The sequence below is a fragment of the Oryctolagus cuniculus genome, chromosome 7, assembly GCF_964237555.1.
Source record: "Oryctolagus cuniculus chromosome 7, mOryCun1.1, whole genome shotgun sequence".
Classification (NCBI taxonomy): Eukaryota; Metazoa; Chordata; class Mammalia; order Lagomorpha; family Leporidae; genus Oryctolagus; species Oryctolagus cuniculus.
This window is the reverse complement of record NC_091438.1, coordinates 1522542-1542761: the sequence shown is the minus strand read 5'-3', so window position 1 is coordinate 1542761 and position 20220 is coordinate 1522542. Positions and strand designations below refer to the sequence as shown.

Below are 20220 nucleotides of genomic sequence, written 5' to 3'. Positions count from 1 at the left end.
CAATCAGAGTTCCCCTCCGGCTCACCAGTGGCCTCTAACTAGGCCACAGTGTTATAGAATCAAAGGAGCTTGGAGACCTCCTGGCCCAACAGCTTAGATGAGGAGACAGAAGCTCGCTGCGATCAAGCACCTGCCTCCTATACTTATGATTCCTCCGAAGGAAAGTCGAAGTTCACTGGGTCTCAGTGGAAATGTGTACCTGGCTCTGCTTGCATGGTTCCAGGCTATGGATCACTCTGAATGCAAATGCATTAAAACACAGAAGTTTTACCATCCTAATAAAAGAAACCAATTTATTTCCTGACATTCCCCATCTAGCATTCTCCTTACTGAGATGTTTTAATGTTAAAGCTATTTCTATACTTTCTATCATATTTTTCATGACTTTACATAGCTTAAAAATTGTAATAAATGACTGTTTATTAAAAATAATTCCAAAGGAACAAGTGAATGCCTGATTTTATTTTCTTGCCCTTCTTTCCTCCCTCCCTCCCTTCCTTCCTTCCTATTACATATTTCTGAAAAGAGCATCATGATTTAGGAAAAATTACTTTCTAGATCACCTTATTAATTTATTTTTCCAGTAATCAGAGACATTATTACAATATTCTCCTGGATACAAAAAACTGTTTCCAACTAATTTATTCTAAAAAATCATCTACCTTCAATTTGTCCACGTTTATACCATCATTTAAATTTCAAAAGCATGTAAGTACCATTCCAAATCTCAAAGTACTTGAAAACTAATTCTTACATTTTTCCTGATGTTTGCTAATTGAGAGACTGAATAGGGCTTCATTGTCCTCTGGCCAGTGAGATGATAGTGGTGCTAATGTCACCAGAAACCAGCCTTAACCATCACTGAAAGCTGGATGTCTCTGTTTCCTTGGAATGCTAAGAGGTCCTTTTGTATATTGGTTTCATTCTCCTACTCGCCAGTCCTGTAGAAAGTATTTTCATAGGAGCCTGCTAAAGATATTCTTTCCCCTATCCTACTCCCCAGCCACCTAAGACACAGCCTCCCCTCTAGTATTCTGCTTTGTAATACAAAGTTCTACTTTGGAGATAGAGTCATGAAACAATAGACAATGGCAAGGTGTCAGATAGGAGCCTTGGTCTTCTTGGTGCAAAGGTAAGGCTGAGCTATGAGTTCTATGATGATGTTGGAAAAGCTCATGCCGTATCAGGAAAAAGCCTATTCTTGGCCTAAACCCATCTGGATGGTTCCAGAAACCTCATTGTCCTCTAGATAAGCAAGCAACAGTTCTGAGCAGCCTGCATCACCAGCACCACCACAGTAATTCTGAAAATGACAGTTATTGGTATCTCTGTGCTTTGGGAATACCCTTGTTCCCAGAATCACAGTGCATATTAGCACTGGTAGCTTCCTTTGCCTCCATCTACTTTCAAGAAGCTCGAGAGTTTATCGCCCTTGGGAATCAAAGACCAGCCCAGCAGCCTTACCATAAAGGATTTTCCAAATAGGCCTATAATGAGACTTCTGAGACCTATGTTGCTAAGGCTAGGAATGTCAAAAAAAAAAAAAAAAAAAAACCTTAGCGAGGGCAGGATGACACAGGTAAGAGAGTTAGCACGGCCATCACTGGAGTGTTGGTTCTAACCCTGTAAGCTGGCCTTTTGCTTCCCCTGAACTACCCCAAATCTGTGCTTTCATTCTTATTCCTCCCCGACTTTCCCCCCATCATTTATGATGTATCCCATCTCAGTGTGCTATCCCTCAACAGCAGATCCAGAGACAGACATTCCTGTACCAAAAGTTTACTTGGAAAGTAAACAAGATAGTGGAGCAGTAACACAGGGAAGGGAAGGGAGTCAGCCAGGAAGTGTGTGCTTCCACAGATGGAACTGAGTATCAATTATGGCAGGACACCCTGGGAAGTGTCCTATGAGGTGTGTCTCCCAGGAATCTTCCTGTGTGTCAAGCGAGCAGCTAAAGAATTCATACATCAATGTCCTCTAGCCATTGCTCAGAGCAATCTGGGGATAAATAGCACTATCGATGGGTATTCTGACAGTCCATCCTGACATGAGCTTGGGCAAAGCAGTCTCATCTGTTTGTTCAAAACAGAAGTAAATCTACCTTACTCTGTTCTTCAAAACTTTCAAATGCCCACCTTCTGCGGGTAGGAATGTGAAAGATCTGAGCCCCTACAGAGAACCTTAAATGCATCTTCAGAATGATCAATAATGTCAATAGACGACATGAATTATTTACAGATAAAATAAACGTAACTTCCCTAGTTAATAGTGACAATGATGTAGGTAGACATAGAGGATAAAACTGATCAGATTTGTGACCTGGAAGACTAAGCCTTCACCACAGCCCTGTGTGATCTCATGTCCCTACCGGGCCACACCTGGGCGCCCACCTGCCCATCAGATCATGTAACCACTCCCCTTTGATGAGCACATAAAAGGAGCGCCCCAAAATAGCTCTCTGCCTTCACGTTGCCGCCTGTGGTAAGCTGCCGGTAGCTGCTCAAAACCAAACGCTTGCTGCCCGTGGCTTTTGGCCTGCTTTCTGCTTGGTGTGGATTCCAGCTTAATTTCCAGACTTCCCTTTCTCCATTAAAGCCCTCACTCCCCTGTGCATTTCTCTCACTAAATAAAAAGCTTAAAAACTTACCATGCTGCCTGGTTTATTTGAGCCAGGATTCAGACCTCTTCTCTGAATAAGCCCACACAACTTATTAATGTGGAAAATACTAATAAGCAAACGGCATCAACACCCCCCATCAGAAACTTTCACATTGCCCTTTGCTGTTTTCAGCAAGTTGGACTGATTTGGCCATCAGTGCTGGTTAAGCAGGATGTCTTGCTGAAAATGGACAGAATGAGATGAGTTTATATGAGAGTCAATAAGGCTGGTTGATGTCTCATTTTCTTTTAAACCCAGGGCTTTTAACAGATTGACAGGAAAATGTACTAGTTATCATGGTAATTATAGTCATGATACTATTAATAAACTATAATTCCCTTAACATAAAGTATCTAACTCATTTCTGTGTCCCCTAATCTTCCCAGAAGTATGAAATATGATTTCTTGACTATGTAAATCCCTCCTCTCCCCCTTTGCCCACAGAAACCCCACTATATTCATATATTTGAGCATTTTTTCATGTGTCTGTTGGCCATTTGTATTTCATCCTTTGAAAAATGTCTATTCATATCCTTTACCCACATCTTCACTGTTGTTTTTGAGTTTCTTAAGCTCTTTATAGATTCTGGATATTAATCTTTATCATTTGAATAGTCTGTAAATATTTTCTCCCATTCTGTCAGTTGCCTCTTCACTTTGATCAGTGTTTCTATTGCAGTGCAAAAGTTTCTTAGGTTTATGTAATTCCATTTGCCTATTTTCCTTTGATTGTCTGTGCTTCTGGGGTCTTTTCCAACAAATATTTGCCTATGCCAATGACCTACAGAGTTTTCCCCTAACAATTTAATGGTATCAGGTCATAGATTTAGGTCCTTGCTCCATTGGGAGTTTATTTCTGCCTAAGGTATAAGGTGCAGGTCTTGTTTCATACTTTGGCACGTGAAAATCCGATTGTCTCAGGACTATTTGTGGAAGAGATAATCCTTTCTCCAATGATTGAATTTAGTCCCTCTGTCAAAGACTGAATGATTGTAGATGTCTGGATTGATTTCTGGAGTTTCTTTTCTGTTCCGTGGGCCTATACATCTATTTTTATGCCAGTACCAGGCTGTTTTGATTATCACTGCCATGTAGTATGTCTTGAAGTATGTTATTGTGATTCTTCCAACTTTGTTTTTGCTGTTTAAGATTGCTTTAGCTATTTGAGATCTCTTATGTTTCCATATGAATTTTAGCATTGTTTTTTTCTAGATCTGAGAAGAATGTCATTGGTATTTTACTTGGGATTATATTGAATTTATAAATTGCTTTTCATAGTATGGACATTTTGATGATATTAATTCTCCAATCCATGAACATAGGAGATTTTTTCATTTTTTGGGTTTGTATTAGTCTATTCTTTCTTCAATGTTTTGTAATTTCCTTTGTAGTGATCTTTCACCTCCTTGTTATATTTATTACAAGGTATTTAAATTTTTTATAGGTATTATGAATGGTATTGATCTTACAAGTTCTTTCACAGCCATGGCATTGTCTATGTATACAAAGGCTATTGATTTTTATGTGTTGATTTTATGTCCTGCATCTTTTTTTTTAGAAAACATTTATTTAATAACTATAAATTTCAAAAGTACAACTTTTGGATTATATCAGCTTTTCTCCCCCATAACCTCCCTACCACCCACAAACCATCCCATCTCCTACTCCTTCCCATCCCATTCTTCATTAAGATTCATTTTTAATTATCTTTATATACAGAAGATCAACTTAGTATATACTAAGTAAAGATTTCAACAGATTGCACCCACACAGACACACAAAGTATAAAGTACTGTTTGAATACTAGTTTTACTGTTAATTCGCACAGTACAACACATTAAGGACAGAGATCCTACATGGGGAGTAAGTGCACAATGACTCCTGTTGTTGATTTAACAATTGTATGTCCTGCATCTTTACCAAACTCTGTTATTAGCTCCAACAGTCTCTTAGTAGAGCCTTGGTTTCCAATAATAATATTTTGCCACCTTTTGTCTATGGAAGCAATGTACCTGGCACTTGTACAAATTATTTTAGTTAATATTAATAGATTGAGATTGTTGTTATTATTCTCATTCTACATGTAGGAAACTGAGGCCTTAAAAGGAAATGTAACTTGACAAAATGCTCATAGTTAGTGCAGAGCCCAGGTTTAAAACATAAATCACTCTGACTGGACTCTGTCATCTTGAATGAATGAAGTATCTATGAGAATGTGTATGTGTCAAGGGCCACAGTAAAAAGCATTGATAGGCTGGCGCTGCAGCTCACTAGGCTAATCCTCCGCCTGCGGCACTGGCACCCCGTGTTCTAGTCCTGGTCGGGGCGCCGGATTCTGTCCCGGTTGCCCCTCTTCCAGGCCAGCTCTCTGCTGTGGCCAGGGAGTGCAGCGGAGGATGGCCCAAGCCCTTGGGCCCTGCACCTGCATGGGAGACCAGGAGGAAGCACCTGGCTTCTGGCTTCGGATCAGCGCGGTGCACTGGCCGCAGCGGCCACTGGGGGGTGAACCAACGGAAAAGGAAGACCTTTCTCTCTGTCTCTCTTTCTCACTGTCCACTCTGCCTGTCAAAATAAATAAATACATAAAAAGCATGTCTAAGTTTATAAAACTCAGGCTGCTAACAAATTTAGCCTTTGTTTTTGTTACTCCCTCACTTTTCAATCACTGCACATTTGACCAGTTTGTTCTTTCTCCCAGTAACACGAACTATTTTGTGCAGGTAAACCACATCACCATTCAAAAGAAGCACAGAGAAGTCACATACCTGTGGCTATCATTAGTAATAACAAAGGGTTGAAGCACATTGATTTAATTAAAAAGTAAGATGACAAGTGTCTTGAGCGAGGAAGCGAAGATAGTGGCAGATCTGACAAAAAAGTACAGAACCGAAGAGAAGTATTTGAGAAGAGAAAAACACACAATCATTTAAGATCTCTGGAAATTGTTCTAAGGGCATCTAATGAATGGAGGAATATTCATTTAAAAAATCCATTAGATCTTTGTAAGCCCTCCAGAGTCTGCAGCATTTGAGTTTATCCCCACTCTGTTGTCCCACCTTGTGTTAGAGAAGTATCACCCTGGCCAGTGTGCAGGCAAGAAGGCATGAACCCTCCCCCTCTCTACAGTTTCCATTCTAGGGCTGATTTCACGCTGGGTGGGGGGTGGACTGTGTTTCTCAAGCCCTGCATCCCACGTTGCTAAAGCTCTATTCTAGGACTCTGAGTCTGCCCCCCTCAGCTCCCTTCCTGGGGTAGGAGCTGTACTCCAGGCACAGCAGGTCAGAGAAAAGAGCACGGGCATCCTCACTCTGACTAATGTGCAATGATGGAAGAGGTTTTACACACCTAAGGGCACACTGATGAGACCAGGGGCTACATTCCCTCTCCAGAACCCCTCACTGTACAGTGATGTCACTCAAAGAGAAGGCGTAATATTTCTACCTCTGCTTCACTGGGCCCTGGGATAGTCACACTGACCGAGGGAACTGACAGTGCTTGGAACACAATATGGGTAGCTTCACTCTAAGTTCATTGTCAAAAACAATGGAGATCTTGCTTGTGAACAATTGTATGGACACTATCTCCATGACACTAATAGCAACAAAGCAAAATGACAGAGAAACAAGAAGTTTAACAGAGAGAACATAGAAACATACAGTCAAGAAGAACCCTCCTGAGGTCACAGTCAACTCTGGGGTTCAAGAAGTCTGTGCACATGTGACGGGCTGCACCCACTCAGTAACCACAAGACAGGACAAGGAGCAGACTTCAAGGGAAGCTGCACATAGGTCAACCAACAAAGGGCAGAAGTCTGACTGATTTCAGTGGAGCTTAAACAGAATTTCATTATTTTTAAAAAATTTATTTACTTTTATTTTATTTAAAAGGCAGAGTGACAAGACAGACAGACAGACTGTCCACTTGCTGGTTCACCCCCAAATACCTGAAACAGCAATGGCTAGTCCAGGCCAAAGCCAGGAGCTTGGAATCCAATCTAGTGGTTAGCAGGGACCCAAATGCTTCAGTCATCACCTGCTGCCTCCTAAGGTGCACGTTAGCAGGGAGTTGGAATTGGAAGTGGAGCTGGGACACAAACCCAGGAATGCAGATAGAGGATGTGGGCATCTCAAGTGACATCTTGACAACTGTGCCAAATGCCTGCTCCCACTAAACACAACTGCCAAACAAACACTGACTGAAGAGAGGCAATTCACAGGAAATCAGGGTCGAAAATAAAATCACACACCTCCTGTGTGCATGTCCAGATTGTGCCCCTTTTAAAGAACAGACAGGAAAAACCCAAACTATTGCCCAAAGTTAAATGTGGGAGCAAAAACGTAGATGCCCTTCCAAGCCATGCACACAACCAACGGTCAAAGAGTGGAAATTCTCTGGAAGACGACGTATACTGATCATCTTTGACTAATCCATGGCTTATGTTGAACTACTGGCAAGCCATAGGTAGCCAGGCTGAAAGAGATATAGAAAATCTGAACTCATTAGAAGTTTCCCAATGTGGGGATAAACAGACTTCACAGAGTTAGTTGAGCCAAATCAGTACAAAAAATAAACAAAAGACCAAGAGAACAGCAACGACAACTCCTTGGGACTGGGTTTGTGAAGCACTATCCAGTTACTACATTATATTATTTACAGTGTCCATCTTTTTTTTAAACTTTTATTTAATGAATATAAATTTCCAAAGTACAGCTTATTGATTACAATGGCTTCCCCCCCATGGCTTCCCTCCCACCCGCAACCCTCCCCTTTCCCAATCCCTCTCCCCTTCCATTCACATCAAGATTCATTTTCGTTTCTCTTTATATACAGAAGATCAGTTTAGCATATATTAAGTAAAGATTTCAACAGTTTGCACCCACATAGAAACACAAAGTGAAAAATACTGTTTGAGTACTAGTTATAGCATTAAATCACAATGTACAGCACATTAAGGACAGAGATCCCACATGAGGAGTAAGTGCACAGTGACTCCTGTTGTTGACTTAACAACTTGACACTCTTGTTTATGGCATCAGTAATCACCCTAGGCTCTTGTCATGAGTTGCCAAGGCTATGGAAGCCTTTTGAGTTCACCGACTCTGATCCTATTTAGACAAGGTCGTAGTCAGAGTGGAAGTTCTCTCCTCCCTTCAGAGAACGGTACCTCCTTCTTTGATGACCTGTTCTTTCCACAGTGTCCATCTTTAAAGCAAAATTTGTAAGACACAGAAATAAATAGTAAATGGTAACTCACATATGGGAGGGAAAAGCAGGTGATAGGAAGTTTCCTTGAAGAGACACAGATGGTCAACTAAGCAGATAATTACATCAAACAAGCCATTCTGAATGCATTAAAAACTTAACAAAGTCATTTGTAAAGAATTAACAGAAGGTAGGATGCCAATGACTCATTGCAAAGAGAAAAAGAGATTATATAAAAGAATGAAATAGAAATTTTGTAATAAAAATATAAAAACTAAAATGAAAAATTTACTAGAAAGGATCAACAATAAATTTGAAACAACAAAGGAAAAAAATCAATAATCTTTAAGATGGATTTGTAGAGATTATATGAGTAATAGAAAAAAATGAATGAAGAAAAATGAAACTTCAGGCAAATTTGCAATGCATTAAGCACACTAAAATGTGCTTAATGAGGAAGAAGAAGAAGAGAAAAAGAGAGTGACAGAAATGAAATAATGACTCAAAGAAACAGTCACTGGAAAAGAAACCATTATACTTAGTGAAATAAGCCAGTCCCAAAAAGACAAATACCATATGGTTTCCCTGATCCGAGGTAACTAACAGAGTACCTAAAATGTAATGTATTAGAGTGAAATTGACATTTTGAGAGTCAGTGATTGTTTACAGCCCTTGTCTCTTATGTTAAGGAACAATTTTCTCTTTTTTTGCTTTATACTATTTGATTAACTCCTTTACGTAGTGTAGGGTTAACTTTATGATCATTAAGTAAACCAAAAGTAGATCTTAGTAAAAATTAAGAGTGGGAATGGGAGAAGGAGGAGGAAGAAAGGTTGGACATGGACAGGAGGTAAGGTGGGAAGTATCACTATGTTCTTAAACCTGTGTATAGGAAATATATGAAACTTGTATAACTTAAATAAAAATAAAAATAAATAAATAAATGTTTAAAGCTCATATTAATGAAAAACAGTACACATATACAAGAAGTTCTACAAACTCAACTTGAATGAACACAGATTCTCACCCTTACAAATCACACACAAATGTTGAAATCTCAGGGTAAAGAGAAAACTTCTGAAAGCAGTAAGAGAAAAACAACTCCTGATGTATGAGGGAACCTCAATAACACCTGCGGCCTTTGTTCCAATGAAACAGTGGAGGGCAGAAAGGCAGAGGGGTGACATATTCGAAGTGCTGCAAGTAAAATCAAGCTGACAATAACAATAACTCTCAACTAAAAAGCTTGGGTCAAGTTTAGATCATTTCAAAAATGAACACTAAATATAGTCTCAGATTTTCAAAAGCATGAGAATTTGTCTTTAGCAGACCTAACTTGCAAGCAATACCATAAGGCCGGTTCACAGGTTGAAATCTAATGCGACAAGGTAGTATTAACTCAAATCCACACATGTGATTGTTAATTTTAAATATCAATATGATTGGGATAAGGGACACCCAGATAGCTGGTGAAACATTATGTCTGGGTACATTTGTGAGGGTGTTGCAGGAGGAGTTAGCATCTAAATTAGTAGCCTGAGGAGGAAAGATCACTCTCACCGATGTCGGTGGGTATCATGAAATCAACCTTTAGGTGGATTTTGTACCTTTAGGTACAAAAAGCCAAAATGGTGGGAAAAGGGAAGAATTTCTCTCTCTGCATGATCTGGACCATTGCTCTTCTGCCCTCAGACATCAGTGCCCCTTATTCTTGGATCCTTGGACTCAGGAGGGTCTTTTACTTCTTAGCTTACTTCTTAGGCTTTCTGCTTTGGACTGGAACCACATCACTAGCTTTCCTGAGCCTACAGCTTGCAACAGATTCAAAGACTTCTCAGCCGCCATGCTCCCATGTGCCAAACACTCATTACAAGTCTTTTTCTATATATCTATATGTGCCTTAGTGATTACCTTTCTCTGGAGATCTCTGGTAACACACCTTGAAAAAATAAAAAGTTCTGGGGCTGGCATTTTGGCACAGCAGGTTAAGCTGCCTCTTGCTAAGCTGGCGTCCTGTATCAGAGTGGCGGTTCAAGTCTCAGCTACTCTACTTCCTATTCAGTTTCCACCAATGCAGACCCCAGGAGGCTGCAGATGATGTCCCAAAAACTTGGGCCTCTGCCACTCACATAGGAGACCTGGATGAAGTTTCTGGCTCCTGGTTTCAACATGGCCCAGACCTGGATTTTGCTGTGATTTGGGGAGTGAATCAGCAATGGAAAATCTCTCTCCCCACTTCTCTCTGTCACTTCACCTTTCAATAATAAATAAATCTCTTTAAAAAAGAATAAAAATTCTGATAATGGTAATTATGAAGATAATCATAAAAGACTGAGCTTTCTAATCTTAATTGTTTTAATAACTAAGTGTAGGGGCTGGTTAGAGTCCCGGTTACTCCACTTTGATCCAGCTCCCTGCTGACACATCTGGGAAAGCAGTGCAAGATGGTTCAAAGGCTTGGGCACCTGCATCCACGAGAGAGGCATGGATGGAGTTTCCGGCTCCTGGCTTCAGTCTGGCCCATTCGGGCCACGGCAGCCATCTGGGGAGTGAACCAGCAGATGGAAGATTTCTCTCTCTCTCTCTGTCTCTCTGAACCAGCAGGTGAAAGACTTCTCCTTTCTTTCTCTTTGCCCCATCTCTGCCTTTCAAATAAATAAATAAATAGTTATTATATAAACTAAAACTAAACTAAAACTATATAAAACTATATAATTGTATTTGGTGCCTATAACATATGGAAATGTTTGACAAATTAGCACAAAAGGTATGGGCAGGACAAAAGTAAGGAAATGACATCAGATGGTAATCTGAAGCTACAGAAATGAATGTAAAAAATAAGATTAATATGACAGTCTATAAAACAGACTTACTCTCCCTTCTCTAAGCTTCTTTAGTAGATATAAGATTATATAAGTAATAGTTATAATAAGGTTTCTCAGGTTTGTAACTTTTAGAATCATAATGTACATAACAATGATAGCACAAAAATGGGAGAAGAAAGGAAATAGAACTTTATAAGAATAAAATTTATTAATTAGCATAAAGTACATTTGATAAATTAAGAGCACATCACAACATCTAGAGAAATCACTCAGAAGTTAATTCAAAAAATACAATTAATAGTCATTAAGGTGTTTAAAATGTTGTGTTAGAAAATAATTCTTAACATAACAAAAATAACAGAGGAACAAATAGGGGAGGGACAAAACATATGGAAAATAAAGAGGAAAATGACAGAATAAGTCCACCATATCAATGACATTAAATATAAATGGATTAATACAATCTAATCAAGAGGATCAAAAGGTAGAGTACATCAGATTATATGAGAAAAAACAAGATCCAACTCTATATGGATGACAGGAGACATAAATTGGATTAATAGAATTAAGTTAAAAGTGAGAGGATAAAAAAGATATATCATGCAGTACTGACCAGAGGCAAGTTCAGTGATTATACTTGTCAGGCTGAATAACCTTTGAAATAAGACAAAACAAAATATTACTAGTGACAATAGAGATATTAATGATCAAAGGGTTATTCCATCAGGACTACACAATGTATATTATTTTTTCTAACAACAGAGCCAAATTTCATGAACTCAAAACTGAGAGAATAATAATGAAAATCAATTAGATAAAAGGGCAACACGGAATTAGTAATGAACAGTATAAAACAACTAAATCCATCAAACACCTGTGCAACTTTTAACTCAATGATAGAGGAAAATATATTCTTCAATGCACATGAAACATTCTCCAATATAGACTGAATTATAGACCATTAACAAGCTTCAATGAATTCAAAAGGTAAAATCTAAAAAATATTCCCAGACCAAACTAAAATTAAATTAGAAATTAAAAACCAAGGAAAATATGTATCAAGGCAAATTAGAAAATTTCTAGATAAACAAAAACAAAAATATATCATATAAAATCTTTTGAGATGCAGAAGTACTCAAAGGAAAACTTACAGCACTAAATACCTACTTTAATCAAATAAGAAGGATCCCAGAGTAATAACCCAATTTTTCATCTTAATAAACTAGAAATAGGCAAGCACACTATACTCAAAAGAAGCAGTAGATAAAGATTAGGGCTGGTGCCGGCACTGTGGCACAGTAGGTTAATCCTCCGCCTGCGGTGCCTGCATCCCACATGGGTGCTGGTTCTAGTCCTGGCTGCTCCTCTTCCAATCATGCTCTCTGCTACGGCCTGGGAAAGCAGTAAAAGATGGCTCAAGTTCTTGGGCCCCTGTACCCGTGTGGGAGACCTGAAGAAGCTCCTGGCTCTTGGCTCTTGGCTCTTGGCTCCTGGCTTCGGATCGGTGCAGCTCCAGCTGTTGTGGCCATTTGGGGAGTGAACCAGCAGACGGAAGACCTTTCTCTCTGTCTCCCCCTCTCACTGTTTGTAACTCTACCTCTCAAATAAAATAAATAAAATCTTAAAAAAAAAGATTAGGGTAAATGAAAGTGATGTCAATAGGATAAGCAATAAAATGAAAAGTTGATTCATTCAAAATATCTGTAAAATTAGCAAAGCATTAGCTTGAGTGACTGAGAAATTCAGAAAGCAAAATTAAATTATTAATATCAGTAATCAAGAAGGGGACACCATTTTAAGCTTTACAGAAACTAAAGAATCAAAAGGGAGTATTATGAACTATTGTATAACATTAAATGAGAGAAATTAAAGGAAATAACAAATTCATCAATTACACAATTTACCAAAACTAACTCATGAAAAGATAAAATATCTGAATGGATCTGGAATAAGAGACTGAATACTAATTTTGAAAGAAAATTCTCACAAAGAAAATCCCATGAACATGAAGCTTCATTGGTGAAGTACTGGTGAATTTTTAAAACTCTCCTTACTGGTTTTACTTAGAGTCTCATTAATGATAACCTGAACTTTGATTTTTTTTCAGGATTCCTTAAAGGTACAGGCATATTAGTCATTTTAAGAATGCTTTATGGACTATTTGCTGGTGCAAGATCTACCTACACTTTATGAAGTGATTATGTCCCAGTTAATGCTTTTTATAGGCATAGGATTTTAGCACAGCTTGAAAAATTCATAATTGATTATCCTTGGGAAAGTAGTTAGTCTCTAGGTAAACACAAAGATATCCAATGCCACTACCTTGCTACCCTGATGTTTGCTGAAACACAGCAGGAAAAAAGGGGAAAGCAATTTAGCATGGTGGGAAGTTTTTGAAAATATATATGTAGGGCAAAGCACACTGAGAGATTGCTTTGTAAACTTTAGCATCCTGAGAATATGAACCAAGGATGTTGGACCAGCACAGCCAACAGAGAAGATAAGATACAGAGAGAACTCAACCAAGCTCCAAGACAAGACACTGTGGTGAGAGCAGATGCAGTAAGAGAAATGCACCTGACCTATTGTCTGAATTGATTGCTAACATCTCAACTCTATTGAGCTATATATGCTCATTAATACGCTTTAAAGCTCAGAAAGTTTGGTATCTTTTGTTTGTTTATCAATGATGTGATAAATGTGTCACCTAAATGAATTATTGCAGTGCAAAATAAAATCAAAACATCTCTTCGGCTTAGCTATGATACTACCAATAAGACAGGCATGGTATTGTTGCTGAGCACTTAACTGGAAACGCTGAGACCATTTTAATTGTCTCAGCACCTGTGTTCAAATATCTTCCTTGGTATTCAAAAATAAATAAGCATTATTAGGTATCCTTAGGTATGAACTGAAAACGCAGAATCACTTGACCCCATGCTCTTCGACTTGATCATAAACATATAAAACCATTTCTAAGGAGATCAAGACTGGTCTACATTTTTGTGGGTGATTGGACCACATGGAAATGAATGGGAAGGAGACCAAGCAGGATCTTTCTGTCCGACCAGAAGGGGCTTTAGGCACAGGGGCAATTCTGATGCATCAGTGGTATGTTCGGATCTTTACCTTCTTGAGGGTTCTTTGCCCCTTCTCCTCCTGCTTGGTAGGGCCTTTCCCCAACTCCATCAAAGTCTATTCTTCACTTTTTAAAAAAATTATATAAACCACAGTTTTTGAAGTTCATGTTTGCCCTCCAGCGAGACTTACACACCTGGAATTGTGAACAAGTTTCCATCACCCAACCCCAATCTTCAAAGAATTCCAAGCAGCCGTCGAGAGGTGATCTGAAATGGCTGGAACAGACAACCAAAGGAGCATTTCCCACACATGAGGTGTACCACGCATAATTTGGGGGCTGTAGCAGATGGCCAGGGATGGTATTTCCCAGAAGGCTTCACTTCCAGTAATAAAATTAGCTTGGCTTGTGTACAATTGTATCATAAAGACACTGAAGATGACCCTTTGAAAATTTGCATGGAAAGTGGAGGAGGTCTGTGTGTTAGAAAGGCAGATAACGTTCTAATGTCAGCCTAGTTCAAGTTAGTTTGAGACTTAGGGAGGAGCTCCTTTCCCTTTTGAGCTGTCTCGAGGCTTTTATGAACCACAGAGAGTCTGCGTCTCCACTGACAGCTCATTCAGGGCACTCCCAAGAAAGGTGAGAACCCACTCAGGAAGATGTGTTCCCCTGAGAAGCTGCTCAGCTCCTCTTCCCCTGCCGACCTCCTGCAAACTTGAAACTATGTTGACAGTTTTAAAGAGTTCAAGCCCACCCCTGCCCTCTGCACGGGAATCTTCTTTTTCCTCTCTCAGATTTACAGTAGAAGGACTCACTAAAGACAATTCACTCTCCATCAGCCTAAAACTAGTCAATGGTGAGACAACATAGTAGAACTGAAACTCAAAACTGCGGACAGACTCACTTTTCTGGAGGTGAGTGTGGCGCTGGGAGCAGCAGTGTGCTGTGCAGTACCTCTCTTTGTAACCTTATTCCTTCCAGGTATTTCCTCCACAGGATCTTGGTGAGGAAAGAGCAACGTGAAAATCTGTTTAGGACAATACTTGCATGACATGGTGGGAAAGGGTGCACCTGCAAAGCAGGGAGCCAGTCGTGGAGGTAGGATTTGTTGCTCACTGCAGCACTCCTGATGCCAGCCATTCACAGGCCAAGACCGGTGGTGAGTAATGTCTGCTGGAGAGTAAGGAAAGAAGACTCAAAGCACACTGCTTTGCTACCCACCCCTTCCCTCTCATGACCTTTCCCTGCCTCGTCAGTTTACAAATCCAGACATCCAGCTGTGATGTGCTCACCGTCCCTTAGATGTTGGTGCTGGGAACCACCAGATCACTAGAGTCAGCCGCAGGGGCAGCTACGCTAGAACTTTGCTCAACCAGCCCACTCATGTCACTCCATCCCCTTACTCTGTATGATCCCCTCATAGCGCAAGTCTCCATGGAGAGATCTTGTTTCTTTCTCTAGGTACAGTTCGTGTCTCACTTTCCTTGCCTACACGCAAGATCCAGGCCACGCAGGAACTGCCTCTTTCTGATACACTCTGCATTCCCAAGGCCTGAGCGAGTGGCTGGTACCCTGGGAATTTTGAGATGTGTGGAGGGCTGGTGTTCTGCCGCAGCAGATTAAGTCACTCCTGGCAACACCAGTGTCCATACACGAATGCTGGCTTGAATGTCAGCTACCCTGCTTCTAATTCAGTTTCCTGCTGATGCACGTCCTGGGAGGCAGCACATGATGGCTAAAGCACTTGGGCTCTTGCCATCTGCATGGGAGAACCAGACTGAGTTCTGAATTCCTGGCTTTGGCCTGACCCAGCCCTGGCTATTCTGGACGTCTGGGGAGTCAACCAGTGGATAGGAGGGATCTCTCTCTCTCTCTATCTCTCAAATAAATATTTAAAAATATGTGTGGAGAAATGCATTGAGTACATGACACCACTGTAAGTAGGAAGTTTTAAACCAGGTTCAGGATCAAGGGTCTATGATTTTATTAGTTCCTTTGTGTATCCTACCCCCAACTCTGCTAAAAAAAGAGTAGGTAAAGGCACATGTAAGAAACCGTGCTGCTCAGGTCAGGCTGCAGGGTCTGGAAGGCCTGGTGAAGTAACTTACTTCACCATATCACATATGCAAAGTCATTTCTCAGACATCTAGGTTACTGAGCACATACATGAATCATGAATCATGACATGTACTGTTGAGTTTGTGGCCTAGTTTCACAACTAAGCGGTGTGACTTTGGATAATAGGCCTCTTTGTGCTTAAGTTATTTTCCCTATAGAATGAAAATAGTCAGGCTACCTCTCTAATTGAGTTGTTGGGAGAATTAAATGGTTAATATACTGCTGTCCAGCATATTATAGCACTATTTGGTGTTTTCCCTTACAATTAAAATTATCATTTTTTATATTACATCTCTAAGTAATGGGAATGTGAATCTTTTTGGGCCACAAATTCTGACAATCCTATGAAGGCTACAGATCATCTATCATAATAATATTTTTAAAAATACAACTAGTGGCTGGCGCCACTGCTCAATAGGCTAATCCTCTGTCTGTGGCGCCGGCACCCCAGGTTCTAGTCCTGGTTGGGGCGCCGGTTCTGTCCTGGTTGCTCCTCTTCCAGTCCAGCTCTCTGCTGTGGCCCGGGAAGGCAGTGAAGGATGGCCCAGGTGCTTGGGCCCTGCACCCCATGGGAGACCAGGAGAAGCACCCGGCTCCTGGTTTCGGATTGGCGCAGTGTGCAGGCCGTAGCAGCCATTTGGGGGGTGAACCAGTGGAAAGGAAGACTTTTCTCTCTGTTTCTCTCTCTCTCTCTCACTCTCTACTCTGCCTGTCAAAAGGAAAAAAAATACAACATAAACTACATAAAATGACAAAAAAACAAATTATATAGAAATATATTTATCAAAATATATAGTCCATGACGTAATTTATCTTCTGTACTAATAAATTAAGTAATAAGTTACACACTAGCAAGACTCTTAATGAACATAATTTTCAAGCAATGGCAAGTTATACAATATTTCAAATTATTGCAAAAACAATGACAATATCTGTGATCTCTATTAGCAACCAAACCACAGAACCGCTAATTTTATGGTGGCTTGCTGTTGTCATTCATAATTGAAGAAAACACTATATTTCAGTTTAGCGCTCAAAGAAAATTAATATGGATTTCACAGGCAGTCTGATTAGATCTACAGTTAATACAATCCAGGTGGAGAACCCCTGATCCAGGTACTGTTTTTAGCTCCTTTTCAGCCATCCTAGGGTAGTTTGACAATGTATCTGCTCTATGTATGTATATATTTTTAGAAATGGAGGTGATTTGACTCTTAGGCATATATCCAACAGAAATACTCATGACTATCACACACATACACATGTGCACACGCACATAGCCAAGTGAGTTACCCCCTGCCTAAGATGGCAAAGGCCAGAAATATTTCAAATATTCATCACTGGGAATTTGTTAAAATAACGCCATTAATCTGTATACTATGAAATGCCAATATCTGTTCATTTGTTAAGAAAAAAGATGAAAATTGAAAACCATCTCCAAGAGCTGACAAAAAAGACTCAAAGTTACAAAATTTTAATAGCTTTAATAGTATTATTTTACTTTCATTAAAACTACAATAAATTGTATTGATTTGCTGGTGAATATTGATTAAGGGGTGGTTGATTTGGGGAAACTTCTACTCTACAAATTTTGATAAGTACTTTTCCCCAAATTAAGTCTATATCTTGTATTATCAAAAACATTACAGTAGTTATTGAGGACAGAAATCCAGCTTTCCTAGACTCCTGGCATCCAAAGCCTATATTTTAGTGAACATGTAAAAATCAGACATATAAATATATATATTTGCACATCTGTGAGCAATTTCAGAGATAATCTTTGGGGCTTTTCCCAGAATTCCTACATAAAGACCATGTCTTTGTTTCGTAAGTGGCATCTTATTGGTTTTACTTTACTAAGACATGACTAATACATAATCTCAAAATCTTTTAAACATTTATGGTCTACTTGGTCTAAGTCTGCAAATATTTCCCATTGCTGAGTCCCTCCATATATCCATTCTTCAGTACTGCTGTTCCTTTAAGTGAACTTGCTATTCAAACTATGCCTGGTTGCCTATTTCATGTTCTTCATTCTACCAGCAGCAAAATATTTCTTTATCTGTACTTTCACTGCCTGCTCCAAGTTTAGTCCCTTCCTGCAATTGGGCCTTGTCTTGGATCAAATGCCCTTCCCTCCCAACTATTTTATCTGGCTGCATTATATTTCAAGATCAGAGAAGAGAGAAAAGCTTCAAATTAGGGATGCTATTATTATGGACCTAGTAACTGTATAGCCACGTTAGCATAAATGTACCTTTATATTTACATATAGGCTTACAATGTCAAATCAGTGACATTAATTTGTTCTGGGAATATATACTTCTTAACTAAATAACAGTTTCTACTTCCTCTTACTTTCATTTATGGATCTCATTTAGGGATCCTGTTGATCCCTGCTACCTGCACAAAAATCTATTCTTCTTCACTTCTATGGCATCAGCTGTCTAACTTAAATCTCCCTCGTGCAACCAGTATTGTAGTACTGATTGTAGTACTGATTACATGGCTCTATCTCCCTCGTTAAGCCAGATGTTTTACAATGACAGAAGCCAGATCTTATACTGAATATCATCAGCATCCTACAGGGTTCTCGACAAGTGTTTGTGGGATAAATAATTGGATGAACCCTAATGAAACTGACTTTATGACACAAATCCCTATCCCTCCACCACTCAGTCTCCAAACTTCAGCTCACATCACACTTCTAAATCTCATGTTATTATTAGAATAAAGTCTACACTCCTCAATCGAGGACCCAAGATATTTGATCTAGTCCAAAAGTGCCTTGCCAGGATTAATTTCTACTATATCCCCCTGTGGATTCTATGCTATAGTCCTATCCTCCTGCTCAGCCTTCCCTGAATTCTTCATACTCCAATTCTTTCTGACTTTGACCTGCCATAGGAGAACTCATGAACCAGTCTAATTGAGGAAGTTAATTTCTCCTTCCTATTTACTTGTAATACAACATGTCTCTAGTACTGATTATATCTCATTAGTTTTATATTTAATTGTTCCCTACTCCATTGAACTATAAAGTTAGTAGAGGAAGGGAGTTTGTCTCATTTTGCTCCACATACCTTTTTCTATTCCTAACCCCAAGATAATTACTTACACAGAGCAGATCATCAATAAACATTTGTTGAATAAAATATATTCAACTGGTAAACATCACCTTCTTTCTTTTTATTTATTTATTTTTTGACAGGCAGAGTGGACAGTGAGAGAGAGAGAGAGAGAAAGGTCTTCCTTTGCCGTTGGTTCACCCTCCAATGGCCACCGCGGCTGGCGCACTGCGGCCGGCGCACCGTGCTGATCCGATGGCAGGAGCCAGGTACTTCTCCTGGTCTCCCATGGGGTGCAGGGCCCAAGCACTTGGGCCATCCTCCACTGCACTCCCTGGCCACAGCAGAGAGCTGGCCTGGAAGAGGGGCAACCGGGACAGAATCCGGCGCCCCGACCGGGACTAGAACCCGGTGTGCCGGCGCTGCAGGCAGAGGATTAGCCTAGTGAGCCGCGGCGCCGGCCACCTTCTTTCTTAAATAAAGTTAAATTTTGAAGTCCTCTAAAGTTGTGCCTAGATTCCATATTATGTTCTACTCATAGCTTACTCTAGGCTCTGCAACTTCAAGAAAAAGAAAAAAGAAGAAATATGGGGAAAATATTTGCAAACCATTTGCCTGATAAAGGGATAATACAGAAAATATATAAGGTAGTTGTACAACACAGTAGTAAAAGTGAAAAGAAAAAAGTTCTGATAAACAGTGGAGAAAGACTATACATAAATAATCAGAAGGTGGTTGTATTTAGAAGGTGGGAGACCCAAGGAGATATCTGTTGAAAGTTTCAATTATGGAAAATAAGTGAGTCATACAGATATACTATAGAGCTTTAGTTAATGATATTATACTGTATATGTAAAATTTTTCTAAAGGAGAGATATTATGGTAAGTGTTCTTATCCCAAAATAACAGTAGTAATACTAAATAAAGAGGGCAAGGGAAACTTGGTGACAATTGTGTTCATGGCATTGATTGAGGTGATAGGTTTGTGAGTGAATATTTATATTAAAACTCATCAAAGTGTTTACATTAAATCTGTACAGCTTTATGTGATCAATTGCATCTCAACAGTTAAGATAATACACTCTAGAAAATAAAAGTGCCATTTATTCAATAAAAATCCCTTCAATATCTTAATACCATGATTACCAAACAAAATCAAAATGTTACATTTGAATCAATATATTAGAATAATAACAAGAAAATTTTTTGCCAAGTCAGCATCTGTTTCAGCAGCCTCAATGTACTGTTCCTTTATTTTTTTAACTTTTA

The 20220-nt window shown here is 39.5% G+C and overlaps 1 long non-coding RNA gene across 2 annotated transcripts in view; it reads right to left on the bottom strand.

The window, feature by feature from the left end:
• Window positions 1–7443: 7443 nt before the first annotated feature.
• The window catches only part of LOC138850461 (uncharacterized), a 78851-nt gene continuing 66074 nt past the window's right edge, over window positions 7444–20220 (bottom strand). The window contains exons 2-5 of one of the 2 annotated variants that reach the window (XR_011390232.1): window positions 14670–14935; window positions 13961–14042; window positions 11300–11340; window positions 7444–7861 (exon numbers count right to left, since the gene is read on the bottom strand). This is a non-coding gene — a long non-coding RNA (uncharacterized lncRNA). Of the gene's footprint in view, window positions 7862–11299; window positions 11341–13960; window positions 14936–20220 lie in introns of both variants that reach the window. The other variant, XR_011390231.1, reaches the window with a different exon arrangement.